Here is a 12,500-nt window from a genome sequence, read left to right as displayed (position 1 = left end):
AAATAAAGAGCCATCAATCTCTTCCACTCTGCTCTGTTCGTATCATCCAAATATTTTCTTACCACCTTTACTCTCATGCTTTTCATTTTTTGTTCTACATCCACCAAACCCATCCCTCCCTCCCCCGGTTTCCCTATCAGTGTAAAATATGCAATTCGTGGAGGCTTTTTGTCCCATAAAAATTCTAAAACACATTTCTTTATTCTCTTTAAAACCCAGTCTGGCAATGGCATCACATGTAATGTATACCACATTCTAGATAACATTAGCATGTTTACAACTAAAATTTTCCCCTTTAAACTTAAAACCCTGCTTCTCCAGAAAATCAGTCTTCTTTCCATCCCTCCCACCGTCTCTTCCCACATACTGTCCATAGCCTCCTTTTCATTCTTTGCTACAATTATTCCTAAAATCTTTATTTCTTGCACCTCCATAAAATTACAGATCCCTGTAAGAACGTCCACCCTTCCATATTTCATGTATACAGTTTTTTCTTCATTTATTTTTGCACCCGAACCCTCACAATACAGCTTTGTTTTCTCCATCACTCTTTTAACACTTTCTACATTTTCAACCACAATTGTCGTGTCATCAGCATATTGAAATATTTTCTTTAATTCTTCTCCCTCTTCCATTCGTATTCCATTTATTCTTTTTTCTCTATTTATTAAAAGCCCTAAAGGTTCTGCTACCAAAGAGTACAATTGCGCCGACAAAGGACACCCCTGTCTTATGGATCTTAAAACTTTAAAAGGTTGAGTTAAAAAACCGTTGCATTTTACTTTTGTAAAAATATCCCTGTATAAAACCGAAATCCATTTTATAAAATTATTCCCAAACCCAAATTCCTTTAAAACTGCAAATAAAAAGCCATGTTCAACTCTGTCAAAAGCCTTTTCAAAATCCATACTAATAACATAAGCACTTTTGCCCTTTTCTTTTATATACCCTACTATATCTCTAATGCTGCTAGTAACATCTGCTATATCTCTCGCCTTTACTCCGTACGCTTGGTTTGTTTCTATTATATTTGGCATGACATTTTTTAATCTGTTTGCTAAGACCTTGGCTAAAATTTTAAAATCAGTGTTTAGCATTGTAATGGGTCTAAAATTTTTCAGCTCAGTTTTGTCTCCTTTTTTCTTGTATATTATTTTCATTAATCCTAGCCCCATTCTTGGGCTTACTCTTTCATTTTTAAAAACTTCTTCAAATATTTCATTTAAAATCACGCTTACTTTGTCTTTAAAAACTTTGTAAAACTCACTTCCAATACCATCTACTCCGGGGCTTTTCCTCACTCTTAATTGATTTATGGCATGTATGATCTCTTCAGTTTCTATTTCCCTTTCACATATTCTTTTATCCTCTTCGCCAACTTTCCTTGTTATCTGTTGCAACAAAATATTCCTTTTTTCCTCATCTCCCCCCTCCGACTTAAAAAGTTCTTCATAAAATGATTTCACTTCTTTTAAAATCCCCTCTGTATCTGAGACCACCTGTCCATTCCTACTTTTAAGTTCTTTAATTGTTTCCGCTCTCCCCCTGCTTTTCTCAAGATTAAAAAAGAATCTGTTACATTTTTCCCCTTCCACCGTATATTTTGCTTTGCTTCTCAACATTGCCCCCTTGCATTTCCCCTCTTCTATTTTTCTCAACGTATTCTCTATTTCAATTACTTTTTGCACATCTACTTCATTTTTATTTAACTCCTCTTTTAGAGTTCTCCTTATTTCTCTCTCCTTGGTTCTTTTAACATTTTGTAATAAATTACAGTACTTCATAGAATATTTCTTAATATCATACTTAACATTTTCCCACCATTGCGTTTTGTCTTCCATATACATCTGGTCTTTTTTCCTCCCATCTAATATCATTTCGATTTCTTTTTTAAAACTTTCATTCTTTAAAACCTCAGTGTTTAAAATCCACACCCCAGGTCCCTTTGTTTGTCTTTTAAAATCCATCGTCATTAAAACCATTTTGTGATCGCTTAAGGTCGTTTCTTTGTGAAATATTCCATCAATGAAACATTCAAGATTTCTGGTACTTAAAAAATAGTCTATTCTGGTTTGGCACATAAAATTCCCCACCAACTGTCTTCTTGAAAATTCCTTCTTTTTTCCATTTCTTTCCCGCCACACATCAATCATATTTTTCTCTTCCATCAAAGACCTTAGTTCTTTTCTACCCCCATCCGATTTAAAAACCATCCCATTTGCCATATCCATTTTACTAAAAACAGTGTTAAAATCCCCTGCAATCACCACCTTCCCCCATTTTCCAATTACATCAGCTAAAACATTAAAGTATAATTTCTTTTCTTTTTCTCCATTGGGAGCGTGCACGTTCACTAAAACAAATTTGTCTTCTTCCATTTCCATTTCTACCACCATACATTTTCCTTTTTTATCATTATATATAAGTTTTGTCTTTATACCTCTGTCTTTTCTTATTAAAACCGCCACTCCTCCTCCCATTTTTTCCTCTTCATTATTAACAAGTAATTCCCCTTCCCATCTTTTTCTAATATCCTCCATAACATTCTCTTTCCAGTTTGTCTCTTGCAATAAAACCACATCTTCATTTTGACACAATTCCTTCACCTTTTCAAATTTATAAACATTCATTAGTCCTCTAGCATTAAAAGTCACAATTTTCAGCACCATAAAATAAAATAAAAGCCATAAAATCCCCATATTGTCAGTTCATTCCCTCTCCTTCCTTTACCATTTCCCCACTGTCCTGTTTTTCCTCACATCCTTGTTTTAATACTTTTCTTTTGGCTTTCTCTAAATTTGGTGTTACCTTAGTTTGTCTTCTTCTTTTATTGATTCCTGTAGTGCCGGCATCGTCGATGCATTCACTGTCTTTGTCCATTCTCCCATCCTCGCTGACCCACTCCTGCTCCTCTGACTTTTGCAGTTCAATCTGTAAAGTATCAGTTATTTCCATCAGTGACCCCGTTTCCTCACTGCACTGTGTTAATCCAGTCCTTTCACTTTCCTCTTCAACGTCTGTGCTTGCGGTATCCTCTCTTTGTGTTCCTTCCGTGTTCTCGTGTAGCTCCTCTTCACCGTCTCCCTCATGTATCTGCCCGCACCCCTGCTCTTCCTCCTGATGTGGTTCTCCGAACCAGCACTCGCACTTATTTAGCACGAGCCTGCAGTCCGGGCACCTCACCGCATTACAGTCCCTCGCGAAATGTCCCCTTTCCGAGCACTTAAAGCATTTGAAGTCCGGACAGTCCTTCATCATGTGTTCAGGGCTCATACATAACCTACAGGTTCTCACCTGCTGGCTATGTATCACCCTGAAATACTGAGGTCCCTCTTCCGTCTCCATTCTCGTACTGTAGGGCAGAGAAGCCACCTCTTTTGGAAACCGTACTCTCAGGAATCTCGTTCCATCCTCAATGCGGGTGCCCGGGTAGAATCTCCTTTTGATCTGTGAGATAGGAGTCACCCCCCATCCCTCCAGCTTCTTTAAAATATCATCATCCTCCAGGTAAGCAGGCAGATGCATGAAAGATACAGCAAAATCCTTATTGTTCAACTTTTTAATTTCACAAGTCTTTCCTTTAATCATCAATCCTTCTTCCAGTTTTTCAATATCTTCTTCCTTTTCCAATGTAATTTCATATTGTTTCATCATTTTTGGTCTTACCGCTAGTATGCTAGTCACTTCAATCTTGTCTTTCAACGCTTCTATAATGTCCTCTGCTCTCCCATCTTGTACCTCCGTCAAATCAATCACTACCGTTGCTTCCTTTGCATAAATCCGTTTGAGTCTCCTTTCTGGGTAATCCTTTTCTCGTTGTCTTTTATCCAGTCCATTTTCAGTTAGCTGCCTTGTTTGTTTTGCCAAATCCATGTCTGTAGCTGTTAATCCGTCCATTTAACAAAAAAAAAACACAAAACTAAAATGATCCCTCCCAAACAGCAAAGCTGTTGGGAGGACAAATAACAAAAATAACACAAAAACTTGAAACAAAATACTTATCTTGAACAAAAACAACGCAAAAAACAACACAAAAGTTTGGGTGAGCCTTTCTCACCTCCCTATAGCCAACACACTTCCTGTTTCTCACTAGCTCTCTAGCGCCCTCAGGTTGGTATGGCCATAAGCGAAGGTTGCTGCAAAGAGAGGGCTATTTAAAGATCAGTCATCCTAATCGCCAGTACATTATATAAGTAGGAAAGAAAACCCAAAAGCTTAAAGCACCTGGTATTCCCAGGCGGTCTCTCATCTAAGTACTAACCAGACCTAAACCTGCTAAGATTCAGAGATCGGGCATTGACAATTTTTTTTTTTGCAAGATTATTATATACTTAGTGAAAAATTTCCAAAAAGCTTAAAGCACCTTGCTATTCCAAGGCGGTCTCCCATCCAAGTACTAACCAGGCCTAAACCTGCTAATATTCAGAGATCGGACAATGACACTATTTTTTATTTTGGCAAGATTATTATATAATTACTGAAAAATTTCCAAAAAGCTTAAAGCACCTGGTATTCCCAGGCGGTCTCTCATCCAAGTACTAACCAGACCTAAACCTGCTAAGATTCAGAGATCGGGCATTGACTCTTTTTTTTTTTTTTTTTTGCAAGATTATTATATACTTAGTGAAAAATTTCCAAAAAGCTTACAGCACCTGGTACTCCCAGGCGGTCTCCCATCCAAGTACTAACCATGCCCAAGCCTGCTTAGCTTCCGAGATCAGACGAGATCAGGCATAGCCAGGTTGGTATGGCCATAAGCGAAGGTTGCTGCAAAGAGAGGGCTATTTAAAGATCAGCCATTCTAATCGCCAGTACATTGTATAAGTAGGGAAGAAAACCCAAAAGCTTACAGCACCTAGTATTCCCAGGCGGTCTCCCATCCAAGTACTAACCAGGCCCAAACCTGCTTAGCTTTCGAGATCAGACGAGATCGGGCATAGCCAGGTTGGTATGGCCGTAAGCGAAGGTTGCTGCAAAGAGAGGGCTATTTAAAGATCAGTCATCCTAATGGCCAGTACATTATATAAGTAGGAAAGAAAACCCAAAAGCTTAAAGCACCTGGTATTCCCAGGCGGTCTCTCATCTAAGTACTAACCAGACCTAAACCTGCTAAGATTCAGAGATCGGGCATTGACAATTTTTTCTTTTTTTTTTTTTTTTGCAAGATTATTATGTACTTAGTGAAAAATTTCCAAAAAGCTTACAGCACCTGGTACTCCCAGGCGGTCTCCCATCCAAGTACTAACCATGCCCAAGCCTGCTTAGCTTCCGAGATCAGACGAGATCAGGCATAGCCAGTTTGGTATGGCCATAAGCGAAGGTTGCTGCAAAGAGAGGGCTATTTAAAGATCAGCCATTCTAATCGCCAGTACATTGTATAAGTAGGGAAGAAAACCCAAAAGCTTACAGCACCTAGTATTCCCAGGCGGTCTCCCATCCAAGTACTAACCAGGCCCAAACCTGCTTAGCTTCCGGGATCAGACGAGATCGGGCATAGCCAGGTTGGTATGGCCGTAAGCGAAGGTTGCTGCAAAGAGAGGGCTATTTAAAGATCAGTCATCCTAATGGCCAGTACATTATATAAGTAGGAAAGAAAACCCAAAAGCTTAAAGCACCTGGTATTCCCAGGCGGTCTCTCATCTAAGTACTAACCAGACCTAAACCTGCTAAGATTTAGAGATCGGGCATTGACAATTTTTTCTTTTTTTTTTTTTTTTTTGCAATATTATTATATACTTAGTGAAAAATTTCCAAAAAGCTTAAAGCACCTGGTATTCCCAGGCGGTCTCTCATCCAAGTACTAACCAGACCTAAACCTGCTAAGATTCAGAGATCGGGCATTGACTCTTTTTTTTTTTTTTTTTTGCAAGATTATTATATACTTACTGAAAAATTTCCAAAAAGCTTAAAGCACCTTGCTATTCCAAGGCGGTCTCCCATCCAAGTACTAACCAGGCCCAAACCTGCTAATATTCAGAGATCGGGTAATGACACTATTTTTTTTTTTTTTGCAAGATCATTATATACTTAGTGAAAAATTTCCAAAAAGCTTAAAGCACCTTGCTATTCCAAGGCGGTCTCCCATCCAAGCACTAACCAGGCCCAATCCTGCTAATATTCAGACATTGGGGCATTGACTCTTTTTTTTTGCAAGATTATTATATATATTATATTCAGAGATTGGGCATTGACTCTTTTTTTGCTAGATTATTATATGCTTAGTGAAAAATTTCCAAAAAGCTTAAAGCACCTTGCTATTCCAAGGCGGTCTCCCATCCAAGTACTAACCAGGCCCAAACCTGCTAATATTCAGAGATTGGGCAATGACACTATTTTTTTTTTTTTGCAAGATTATTATATACTTAGTGAAAAATTTCCAAAAAGCTTAAAGCACCTTGCTATTCCAAGGCGGTCTCCCATCCAAGCACTAACCAGGCCCAAGCCTGCTTAGCTTCCGAGATCAGACGAGATCAGGCATAGCCAGGTTGGTATGGCCATAAGCAAAGGTTGCTGCAAAGAGAGGGCTATTTAAAGATCAGCCATTCTAATCGCCAGTACATTGTATAAGTAGGGAAGAAAACCCAAAAGCTTACAGCACCTAGTATTCCCAGGCAGTCTCCCATCCAAGTACTAACCAGGCCCAAACCTGCTTAGCTTCCGAGATCAGACGAGATCGGTCATAGCCAGGTTGGTATGGCCATAAGCGAAGGTTGCTGCAAAGAGAGGGCTATTTAAAGATCAGTCATTCTAATGTCCAGTACATTATATAAGTAGGAAAGAAAACCCAAAAGCTTAAAGCACCTGGTATTCCCAGGCGGTCTCTCATCTAAGTACTAACCAGACCTAAACCTGCTAAGATTCAGAGATCGGCATTGACAATTTTTTTTTTTTTGCAAGATTATTATATACTTAGTGAAAAATTTCCAAAAAGCTTAAAGCACCTTGCTATTCCAAGGCGGTCTCCCATCCAAGTACTAACCAGGCCCAAACCTGCTAATATTCAGAGATCGGACAATGACACTATTTTTTTTTTTGGCAAGATTATTATATAATTACTGAAAAATTTCCAAAAAGCTTAAAGCACCTGGTATTCCGAGGCGGTCTCTCATCCAAGTACTAACCAGACCTAAACCTGCTAAGATTCAGAGATCGGGCATTGACTCTTTTTTTTTTTTTTTTTTTTTTTTTTGCAAGATTATTATGTACTTAGTGAAAAATTTCCAAAAAGCTTACAGCACCTGGTACTCCCAGGCGGTCTCCCATCCAAGTACTAACCATGCACAAGCCTGCTTAGCTTCCGAGATCAGACGAGATCAGGCATAGCCAGTTTGGTATGGCCATAAGCGAAGGTTGCTGCAAAGAGAGGGCTATTTAAAGATCAGCCATTCTAATCGCCAGTACATTGTATAAGTAGGGAAGAAAACCCAAAAGCTTACAGCACCTAGTATTCCCAGGCGGTCTCCCATCCAAGTACTAACCAGGCCCAAACCTGCTTAGCTTCCGGGATCAGACGAGATCGGGCATAGCCAGGTTGGTATGGCCGTAAGCGAAGGTTGCTGCAAAGAGAGGGCTATTTAAAGATCAGTCATCCTAATGGCCAGTACATTATATAAGTAGGAAAGAAAACCCAAAAGCTTAAAGCACCTGGTATTCCCAGGCGGTCTCTCATCTAAGTACTAACCAGACCTAAACCTGCTAAGATTTAGAGATCGGGCATTGACAATTTTTTCTTTTTTTTTTTTTTTTTTGCAATATTATTATATACTTAGTGAAAAATTTCCAAAAAGCTTAAAGCACCTGGTATTCCCAGGCGGTCTCTCATCCAAGTACTAACCAGACCTAAACCTGCTAAGATTCAGAGATCGGGCATTGACTCTTTTTTTTTTTTTTTTTGCAAGATTATTATATACTTACTGAAAAATTTCCAAAAAGCTTAAAGCACCTTGCTATTCCAAGGCGGTCCCCCATCCAAGTACTAACCAGGCCCAAACCTGCTAATATTCAGAGATCGGGCAATGACACTATTTTTTTTTTTTTTGCAAGATCATTATATACTTAGTGAAAAATTTCCAAAAAGCTTAAAGCACCTTGCTATTCCAAGGCGGTCTCCCATCCAAGCACTAACCAGGCCCAATCCTGCTAATATTCAGACATTGGGGCATTGACTCTTTTTTTTTGCAAGATTATTATATATATTATATTCAGAGATTGGGCATTGACTCTTTTTTTGCTAGATTATTATATGCTTAGTGAAAAATTTCCAAAAAGCTTAAAGCACCTTGCTATTCCAAGGCGGTCTCCCATCCAAGTACTAACCAGGCCCAAACCTGCTAATATTCAGAGATTGGGCAATGACACTATTTTTTTTTTTTTGCAAGATTATTATATACTTAGTGAAAAATTTCCAAAAAGCTTAAAGCACCTTGCTATTCCAAGGCGGTCTCCCATCCAAGCACTAACCAGTCCCAAACCTGCTAATATTCAGAGATCGGGCATTGACTCTATTTTTTTTATTTTTTTGCAAAATTAATAAATACTTAGTGAAAAATTTCCAAAAAGCTTACAGCACCTGGTACTCCCAGGCGGTCTCCCATCCAAGTACTAACCAGGCCCAAGCCTGCTTAGCTTGCGAGATCAGACGAGATCAGGTATAGCCAGGTTGGTATGGCCATAAGCGAAGGTTGCTGCAAAGAGAGGGCTATTTAAAGATCAGCCATTCTAATCGCCAGTACATTGTATAAGTAGGGAAGAAAACCCAAAAGCTTACAGCACCTAGTATTCCCAGGCGGTCTCCCATCCAAGTACTAACCAGGCCCAAACCTGCTTAGCTTCCGAGATCAGACGAGATCGGGCATAGCCAGGTTGGTATGGCCGTAAGCGAAGGTTGCTGCAAAGAGAGGGCTATTTAAAGATCAGTCATTCTAATGTCCAGTACATTATATAAGTAGGAAAGAAAACCCAAAAGCTTAAAGCACCTGGTATTCCCAGGCGGTCTCTCATCTAAGTACTAACCAGACCTAAACCTGCTAAGATTCATAGAATCGGGCATTGACAATTTTTTTTTTTTTTGCAAGATTATTATATACTTAGTGAAAAATTTCCAAAAAGCTTAAAGCACCTTGCTATTCCAAGGCGGTCTCCCATCCAAGTACTAACCAGGCCCAAACCTGCTAATATTCAGAGATCGGGCAATGACACTATTTTTTTTTTTGGCAAGATTATTATATAATTACTGAAAAATTTCCAAAAAGCTTAAAGCACCTGGTATTCCCAGGCGGTCTCTCATCCAAGTACTAACCAGACCTAAACCTGCTAAGATTCAGAGATCAGCATTGACTCTTTTTTTTTTTTTTTTTTTGCAAGATTATTATATACTTAGTGAAAAATTTCCAAAAAGCTTAAAGCACCTTGCTATTCCAAGGCGGCCTCCCATCCAAGTACTAACCAGGCCCAAACCTGCTAATATTCAGAGATCGGGCAATGACACTATTTTTTTTTTCGGCAAGAATTTTATATAATTACTGAAAAATTTCCAAAAAGCTTAAAGCCCCTGGTATTCCCAGGCGGTCTCTCATCCAAGTACTAACCAGACCTAAACCTGCTAAGATTCAGAGATCGGGCATTGAGTTTTTTTTTTTTTTTTGCAAGATTATTAAATACTTAGTGAAAAATTTCCAAAAAGCTTAAAGCACCTTGCTATTCCAAGGCGGTCTCTCTTCCAAGTACTAACCAGGCCCAAACCTGCTAATATTCAGAGATCGGGCAATGACACTATTTTTTTTTTTTTTGCAAGATTATTATATACTTAGTGAAAAATTTCCAAAAAGCTTAAAGCACCTTGCTATTCCAAGGCGGTCTCCCATCCAAGCACTAACCAGGCCCAAACCTGCTAATATTTAGAGATTGGTTCATTGACTCTTATTTTTTGCAAGATTATTATATATATTATATTCAGAGATTGGGCATTGACTCTTTTTTTGCAAGATTATTATATACTTAGTGAAAAATTTCCAAAAAGCTTAAAGCACCTTGCTATTCCAAGGCGGTCTCCCATCCAAGTACTAACCAGGCCCAAACCTGCTAATATTCAGAGATTGGGCAATGACACTATTTTTTTTTTTTTGCAAGATTATTATATACTTAGTGAAAAATTTCCAAAAAGCTTAAAGCACCTTGCTATTCCAAGGCGGTCTCCCATCCAAGCACTAACCAGGCCCAAACCTGCTAATATTGAGAGATCGGGCATTGACTCTATTTTTTTTATTTTTTTGCAAAATTATTAAATACTTAGTGAAAAATTTCCAAAAAGCTTACAGCACCTGGTACTCCCAGGCGGTCTCCCATCCAAGTACTAACCAGGCCCAAGCCTGCTTAGCTTCCGAGATCAGACGAGATCAGGTATAGCCAGGTTGGTATGGCCATAAGCGAAGGTTGCTGCAAAGAGAGGGCTATTTAAAGATCAGCCATTCTAATCGCCAGTACATTGTATAAGTAGGGAAGAAAACCCAAAAGCTTACAGCACCTAGTATTCCCAGGCGGTCTCCCATCCAAGTACTAACCAGGCCCAAACCTGCTTAGCTTCCGAGATCAGACGAGATCGGGCATAGCCAGGTTGGTATGGCCGTAAGCGAAGGTTGCTGCAAAGAGAGGGCTATTTAAAGATCAGTCATTCTAATGTCCAGTACATTATATAAGTAGGAAAGAAAACCCAAAAGCTTAAAGCACCTGGTATTCCCAGGCGGTCTCTCATCTAAGTACTAACCAGACCTAAACCTGCTAAGATTCAGAGATCGGGCATTGACAATTTTTTTTTTTTTGCAAGATTATTATATACTTAGTGAAAAATTTCCAAAAAGCTTAAAGCACCTTGCTATTCCAAGGCGGTCTCCCATCCAAGTACTAACCAGGCCTAAACCTGCTAATATTCAGAGATCGGGCAATGACACTATTTTTTTTTTTGGCAAGATTATTATATAATTACTGAAAAATTTCCAAAAAGCTTAAAGCACCTGGTATTCCCAGGCGGTCTCTCATCCAAGTACTAACCAGACCTAAACCTGCTAAGATTCAGAGATCGGGCATTGACTCTTTTTTTTTTGCAAGATTATTATATACTTAGTGAAAAATTTCCAAAAAGCTTACAGCACCTGGTACTCCCAGGCAGTCTCCCATCCAAGTACTAACCAGGCCCAAGCCTGCTTAGCTTCCGAGATCAGACGAGATCAGGTATAGCCAGGTTGGTATAGCCATAAGCGAAGGTTGCTGCAAAGAGAGGGCTATTTAAAGATCAGCCATTCTAATCGCCAGTACATTGTATAAGTAGGGAAGAAAACCCAAAAGCTTACAGAACTTAGTATTCCCAGGCGGTCTCCCATCCAAGTACTAACCAGGCCCAAACCTGCTTAGCTTCCGAGATCAGACGAGATCGGGCATAGCCAGGTTGGTATGGCCGTAAGCGAAGGTTGCTGCAAAGAGAGGGCTATTTAAAGATCAGTCATCCTAATGGCCAGTACATTATATAAGTAGGAAAGAAAACCCAAAAGCTTAAAGCACCTGGTATTCCCAGGCGGTCTCTCATCTAAGTACTAACCAGACCTAAACCTGCTAAGATTCAGAGATCGGGCATTGACAATTTTTTCTTTTTTTTTTTTTTTGCAAGATTATTATATACTTAGTGAAAAATTTCCAAAAAGCTTAAAGCACCTGGTATTCCCAGGCGGTCTCTCATCCAAGTACTAACCAGACCTAAACCTGCTAAGATTCAGAGATCGGGCATTGACTCTTTTTTTTTTTTTTTTTGCAAGATTATTATATACTTAGTGAAAAATTTCCAAAAAGCTTAAAGCACCTTGCTATTCCAAGGCGGTCTCCCATCCAAGTACTAACCAGGCCCAAACCTGCTAATATTCAGAGATCGGGCAATGACACTATTTTTTTTTTTTGGCAAGATTATTATATAATTACTGAAAAATTTCCAAATAGCTTAAAGCACCTGGTATTCCCAGGCGGTCTCTCATCCAAGTACTAACCAGACCTAAACCTGCTAAGATTCAGAGATCGGGCATTGACTCTTTTTTTTTTTTTTTTTTGCAAGATTATTATATACTTACTGAAAAATTTCCAAAAAGCTTAAAGCACCTTGCTATTCCAAGGCGGTCTCCCATCCAAGTACTAACCAGGCCCAAACCAGCTAATATTCAGAGATCGGGCAATGACACTATTTTTTTTTGGCAAGATTATTATATAATTACTGAAAAATTTCCAAAAAGCTTAAAGCACCTGGTATTCCCAGGCGGTCTCTCATCCAAGTACTAACTAGACCTAAACCTGCTAAGATTCAGAGATTGTGCATTGAGTCTTTTTTTTTTTTTTGCAAGATTATTATATACTTGGTGAAAAATTTCCAAAAAGCTTAAAGCACCTTGCTATTCCAAGGCGGTCTCCCATCCAAGCACTAACCAGGCCCAATCCTGCTAATATTCAGACATTGGGGCATTGAC

At 39.0% G+C, this 12,500-nt stretch overlaps 1 long non-coding RNA gene, 11 other non-coding genes and 3 pseudogenes across 12 annotated transcripts in view; all 15 read right to left on the bottom strand.

Moving 5' to 3' along the window:
• The window catches only part of LOC132104553 (uncharacterized), a 343,753-nt gene that overhangs the window by 143,425 nt on the left and 187,828 nt on the right, over window positions 1–12,500 (bottom strand). The window lies entirely within an intron of this gene.
• Window positions 4,641–4,759, bottom strand: LOC132105190 (5S ribosomal RNA). The gene has a single exon (XR_009423895.1). It is a non-coding gene; the product is annotated as a 5S ribosomal RNA (ribosomal RNA).
• On the bottom strand, window positions 4,844–4,962 carry LOC132104973 (5S ribosomal RNA). The gene has a single exon (XR_009423689.1). It is a non-coding gene; the product is annotated as a 5S ribosomal RNA (ribosomal RNA).
• LOC132105235 (5S ribosomal RNA) lies at window positions 5,198–5,316 on the bottom strand (annotated as a pseudogene).
• Window positions 5,401–5,519, bottom strand: LOC132105035 (5S ribosomal RNA). The gene has a single exon (XR_009423749.1). It is a non-coding gene; the product is annotated as a 5S ribosomal RNA (ribosomal RNA).
• Window positions 6,383–6,502, bottom strand: LOC132105294 (5S ribosomal RNA; annotated as a pseudogene).
• Window positions 6,587–6,705, bottom strand: LOC132105141 (5S ribosomal RNA). The gene has a single exon (XR_009423849.1). It is a non-coding gene; the product is annotated as a 5S ribosomal RNA (ribosomal RNA).
• Window positions 7,227–7,345, bottom strand: LOC132105252 (5S ribosomal RNA; annotated as a pseudogene).
• On the bottom strand, window positions 7,430–7,548 carry LOC132105034 (5S ribosomal RNA). The gene has a single exon (XR_009423748.1). It is a non-coding gene; the product is annotated as a 5S ribosomal RNA (ribosomal RNA).
• On the bottom strand, window positions 8,558–8,676 carry LOC132105173 (5S ribosomal RNA). The gene has a single exon (XR_009423879.1). It is a non-coding gene; the product is annotated as a 5S ribosomal RNA (ribosomal RNA).
• On the bottom strand, window positions 8,761–8,879 carry LOC132105337 (5S ribosomal RNA). The gene has a single exon (XR_009423947.1). It is a non-coding gene; the product is annotated as a 5S ribosomal RNA (ribosomal RNA).
• On the bottom strand, window positions 10,308–10,426 carry LOC132105023 (5S ribosomal RNA). Its single transcript, XR_009423737.1, has one exon. It is a non-coding gene; the product is annotated as a 5S ribosomal RNA (ribosomal RNA).
• LOC132105336 (5S ribosomal RNA) lies at window positions 10,511–10,629 on the bottom strand. The gene has a single exon (XR_009423946.1). It is a non-coding gene; the product is annotated as a 5S ribosomal RNA (ribosomal RNA).
• LOC132105167 (5S ribosomal RNA) lies at window positions 11,136–11,254 on the bottom strand. Its single transcript, XR_009423873.1, has one exon. It is a non-coding gene; the product is annotated as a 5S ribosomal RNA (ribosomal RNA).
• LOC132105157 (5S ribosomal RNA) lies at window positions 11,339–11,457 on the bottom strand. The gene has a single exon (XR_009423864.1). It is a non-coding gene; the product is annotated as a 5S ribosomal RNA (ribosomal RNA).

This window comes from Carassius carassius, chromosome 25 (assembly GCF_963082965.1).
Source record: "Carassius carassius chromosome 25, fCarCar2.1, whole genome shotgun sequence".
NCBI lineage: Eukaryota > Metazoa > Chordata > Actinopteri > Cypriniformes > Cyprinidae > Carassius > Carassius carassius.
This window is presented reverse-complemented; position numbering and strand designations above follow the sequence as displayed.